We start from the raw sequence: 6,000 nt of genomic DNA, 5'->3' as shown, positions 1-6,000 counted from the left end.
TGTTTCCTTTGCTGTGCAGAAGCTTCTTATCTTGATGAAGTCCCAAAAGTTCATTTTTGCTTTTGTTTCACTAGCTTTTGGAGATGTATCTTGAAAGAAGTTGCTGTGGGCAATGTCAAAGAGGTTACTGCCTATGTTCTCCTCTAGGGTACTGTAATATTAATAGTAGACAGTCTATATTGAGAGGGAAAACCATTACTAAAGATAAAGTGAGACTTAATATAAAGGAATAATGCACCAACAGGATATAACAATTAGGAACTTGTATGATCTAACAACATATTCTCAAAAGGTAAAAGTATAAAATTGAAAATAACAAATGTTCAAGTCTGCAAAAAAATGAAGTCGCCATTCATGAGTTCAGAGAAATTAGGCAATTAGAAAGTAAAATCTTAAACTACACATTAGTAGTTCAGTCTTTAATGTTCACTACCAAGTGTATCATTACTGCTAAGTGTAGAAAAAAATAAAAATTTTACAGCAGGTAAGGTTTTATGACTCTAAAACTTTGACTTTTTCCAAATACGCCTCTGTGAAAATATCTTGCTTTTTAAATAGAAATGTCAGCAAATATACCTGTTCAGTAAGTCCTCTCTTTGGATTAAAAGGGGAGAATCCCATGGTCATAATTTTGCCACATTTTTTTGTTTTTAGTTCACAGTAACAAAGGTGAAGGGAGAGAACCAGTGGTTCTATGTTCCTTGATTGTGTTCTCTCATTTTTTTCCCCCATCAACTCTGAAGTATTTTTCTTTCTCTGTTTAGTTGGGGCACAGCGAGATTAAGTAATTTGGCTAGGTTATAGCTTGTAAAACAGAGGAGCCTGGACTCAGATTTGTCTTGATGCCAGAGCTGCAGCATCAGCACCACAACCAATACAATCACTGAGTATACTAAGGGCATTGTATTGTGGGAAAGAGGAAGGAGTATAATCAGAGCCAAAGATCTGAAGATGAAAAGTCTAAATAAGAACCCTTAATTGAAATAAAGCAATGAGTGTTTCAAGATGAGGAATTATTCTTGATAGCTAGATTATGAAATCGATGAGTGCCAAAACAGAAACTTAGGAAAAATACTTACCTTTATCATGAAATATATTTCTCTCTTGCTTTCATCATGAAGTATGATATATTCTCTCTTGCTTTCAGTAGTTTCCTTTATATCCTAAGCCTGCTTATGTGTGCTGGTGTAAATTGTTAAATATTTCAATAACTATAGTCTCTTTTTCTTTTTCCTTAAGATTATTTTGTTATTTTCAGAACACTGTTCCAAATTCTTGAATCCAACAGTCCTCTAAATGAAAGTATGCTGTCATAAATTTATGAATCTAAGTATTTTGAAATACTTTTTTGAATGAATACATTTTACTAATACTGTAAATACACATTCATCTCTAAACATGAAAACATGCCAATATTCAAAAGTTTTATTTGAATTGACTATTATAGTAACCAAGCCAGAAAATTTTATTAGAGCTTACAAACACCAAAACTTTTTCATTTCATACATACAGTTTTACTACAAGTGAACTTATGAAAAGACTCATCTATTTACTAACAGTTTAAGTTCTATGAATTTACTGAACATTTATTACTGTATTCTTAGGTCTTTCCTAACAAGCCTGCAGAAACCAGATTAAATGCCCTTTGACTCCAGTTATTACCAAAGCAAATACCTCCCTGTTAGCTAAAATGCTACATATTGAATAATTCCTGGTAAATTATCTCATACATGACAGTCAAAACATGTTCTAACTTCCCCTAATTAGAGATTTTATTATGAACTGCACAAAATGTCATATTTTACATTTTTATTGAAACATAGCTATTATCTTGGACATATGCTACACCTTGAAGAAGTGTGATGAAACTTATGTTTATATGGATCTTTAAGCTATCATTTAAATTGTAGTTTTATAAAAATGTCTAAAAAAGTATTAAAGTCCTTGCTAACTTGGAAGCCAAGAACACCTACATCTTTATTCTATGTTTTAAATAACTTCTTCAGAGCTATGTTTAAATTCAAGTTACAAAGTCCAAGTTAGCAAGGCATGATGGGTACTTTTTCAGTATTTTTTGCATGGTAGATTATGACTTGTTAATACAATCAAGACTGGTGTATTATAAAAAATATATAGCATTTATAAAACTTAAAAAATATATATATATAGAATTTTTTAGGTTGTCTTTGAAAGTCACTTACTGAAGCAGTTTATAAAGGCTTTCATTAAGCAGAGAATCTTCAGTCCTGAATTTACTGCATTAACTTTTTATATTTAAATTTCTGTAAAACTTATTTTATGGAAACTCCCTACATTTTTTAAAAAGCAAACCTTTTATTCCTGAGTTCAGTTTCATTTTATAACTCATCACTGAAATGTAATTAAATAAATCAAGTAACAATGTGTAAGAAGCCTATTTTGGTATTATAGAAGAAAAATGTAAGCACTGAAATGAATTATTGAAAATATGTATGGTTCATTGCATGAAAACTGATGGTTGGATTTTCATACCATTTAAAATATGGAAGGAGTATTTTTTGCTGAATATAAAGGAAAAAATCTTAACGTTCATTGTGACATTGTGTGACCTAGCATTAAAAAATAATTTGTTAGTTAGTAATCCTCAAACTAGAAATATTTTTTATTTAAATGTTGGCCACATAAAAATCAGCCTCTAGAAGATAGTTAATTTATAGCAAATTTTAAATAAAACATTTTTGGATGTAACTGATGTCATAAAATTAGTTTTCTATCCTAAGGAGAATATATAGGACTTCTTCCTTTTTCCATAATCTATGGAGACCATCTAAAAGTAGAGCTATCCATTCTGGGGCACAAAAGCCAATATAAATGTATAACTAACTGTGTGTAGCTAAGTGTAAAAATTAGGAAATCAACCTGATCTCAGAAAAGCAAAGGAAAAATAGCGAAAACTTACTGCTTAACATCAAAAGTAGTGAGAAGGGGACTAGCCAAGGTCAACCAAGTTATCAAAACCCATCATTAGTAAGTCTGTAGAGGTAGATGTTTTAAATACTCATAAGGGAAGGTAGATTAAGTTTGATCTCAAGAGTTTTAAACAAGTCATTCTCTAAAGATAGATACATAGGGCACAGGCATAAAAATCTAACTGGTAAAACATTGTTGCTGAATTTATTTTCAGTTTTCCTTTGGCATAGACATTTAGGATATTATATGTGTTATTTTAATTGAAAGCTATTCTCATAAACAGTTGGATATAGCCTGAATAAAATAATCCTAAGGTTAACTTTAATAGTCAGCATTTAGATAGTATAGGAAAAATTTACTTGTATTGGTATCTTTTAAAAATAATTTGCACAATAGGTCAGATAATAAGGATTTTAGAAAGTTTCTTTTATGTGTTGCTAAAAATATTTAAGTGTATATACTGTATAGTTTGCTTTGGTACCAAAGTTAGACATGTTAAAAACAAAGATCCTAAATATGATTATCAAGAAACACATTGAAAGTATTAAAACCATCTCAAATTGTTGATGTATACTTTAAAATTATTATCCTTCAGATGTCTTCTCTAAAACATCAAAGGAAAAAAATACACTTTTTTGGTAATACTTTTTGTGTTAAGTATTTCCTTTATATAGTATCATTGGTCATTTCAGAACTGTATGAGACTAAGGATGAAGGTTTAATCTCTATATCTTTGTCCATTTTGACATCCTGATTTGTAGCAAAAAGGACCTTGATAGTTAAAAGCTAAAACATTGATCTCTTTAAGGTATTAAATTTGTTTTTGCTATTATTGGTACCTTACATTCCCTATAAAATAAGAGCCAGATATCACAGTTTAAGCATAACAGCGTTTTGGTTTTTTTTGTTGTTGTTGTTTTATATTAATGACTTTCATACCATCTTCATTTTTCTGTAATTTATATCTAGAGAGAAAAATGAAGTAATATTAATATAATCTTTATGGAAGTGAATTAATGCTCTGTGAAAGTATATCAGTACGTTTTGGTAAAGAGTACAATTGCCTAAAATAAATTAGCTAAGAAAAATACTTCAAATAGAAATCTTTCTTTGAAGGAAAATGCAATTACTCTTGGACTCTTGAAATTTACAAAAGTTTTAGAACAAAAATGCCTTGGTATGTACTGAATAAGCCTGAATAACAAATACAGGATTAAAATGAAAATGCCAGACAAGTGGAGTATTAAATAGAATATTTCATGATATTTTTGACTAGGGCTCTAATTATAAAATACTGGACCTTAACACATAGCATGTTACTTTCAGAATAAAGGTAGCAAAATAAAATATTCTCAATAGATGGAGTGGACTTAGGATGTGCCAGAATAATTAATATGACCATGCTATTACATTTTATTCCTCCACCTAAATATTTTAGCATAGAAACATTTTGACAATATACTCAAAAGGTAGATACATCAGTGGATAATTCATTATCCTTTATGAGGCAAGATAAAAAAATTAAGTTATAATGGGTTATCTTTCTAACATAAGAAGGTTTTAATATATAGTATTATATATATAATAAGAATATATATAATTATTACTCTTTTCCAACAGAAGTGCAAACTAGCTTTAGTTTTTGTAGTATACATGAAATTAAAAAGTGAAACAATAAGACTCTTTTCTACTATTGTGCAATCAAATTTCAATAAATGCTAGAATAAATTTACATGTAGTCGATTTAAGTGTTGCTTATTTATATAACTTTTAATTGTTTTATTATCAATCCAGTTTTGTATATAAGGAATATAATGTTTTTACAGAAGAAAGTTGGGATATACATTAAATAGCATTTAAAGAAAAGTTGGCATGGCAATTTTTTAATTTTAAAAAGTTCTACCTAGTGCTGCATTTTTTAATTATAAAAAACTTTCAATTCTGAAAGAGCAGACAGTCATAGCTTCTTTGTATTTAAAAGATGAAACATAATGTTATGGGTTAAGTTTTATTCAAAGTTAACGTTTTGAAAGCCTAGAAACCTCACAAACTAAGACCTGAATGAAAGATAAAAAGGAATAATGATAGTGTCACAGTGTTAAAGGAAGAAATATGTATTGAATCTGACATGATATATGCAGTGAATACTTATATACTTGCTAAGATGCTATAAGAACCCTTATACTTTTGGTATGAATGACAAAAGAGGGCCAGAAATAGAGATATCTTTAAGCATCTTTAAGAGTAGTGTCTACTCTGGTCATAGTAACTGGTATAAAATAAATGGTCATAATATGACAGATTTCCAGATATTATATATACAAATTATCTTTTACATATATTAATATCTGTCAAAATTTCTAATGTAAATCTAGAGTTTGAACTGTTTTATAAAAAATATTTAATGTGAAATATACACAAACCTAAATACAGCAAAGTCAAAATGATGTAGAAACTAGAATCTTCTACATACATTCTCTCTCTAGCAAGAAGTGTTTTTTTGAATTTGCCATATTTCAGTAAATGGCCTGTTGCTATGTATATTCTGTATATGCTATGGTTATGTCTACAAATATGAAACATTTGGAATAAATCTGAAAAATCCAAACACCAAAAATGTTTTTAAGTGCTTATATAGACATTATCATGTTGATAAGATAGCCAGATGATGACCACATTTTTCAAACTTTCTCAAAATACTTGTTATTTTATAGATATAACCTTTGTTCTCTTTGTTACAAATTATAAGTCTATGTTACTTAAATGTGTGTGAATTAATAAAGGAAATCATGATTTTATCCTGCACCTCCAATGTTCTGGCTACTAAGGTTTCTTTAATGCCCTTAAAAAAGCAAAAACATTTTATGTTAGGCACATCCAAACCCCTCATATTTGTTACCAGACCACACATGGGGCTAGTTGTTTTCTATTATTGGATAAAATAGTTATCTAAGACTCTACTTAACAGAATCAGTAGAGGAAGGTGGAGTAAGAATTGAATCCTCTGCTCTGAAATCTTTTCTAGGACGAAATTTTGGGCTTCAATAATAT

Source organism: Leptonychotes weddellii, chromosome 3 (assembly GCF_054177405.1).
Source record: "Leptonychotes weddellii isolate Sample4059 chromosome 3, ASM5417740v2, whole genome shotgun sequence".
NCBI classification, from domain to species: domain Eukaryota; kingdom Metazoa; phylum Chordata; class Mammalia; order Carnivora; family Phocidae; genus Leptonychotes; species Leptonychotes weddellii.
The sequence above is the reverse complement of the archived record's forward strand: the minus strand, read 5'-3'. Positions refer to the sequence as shown.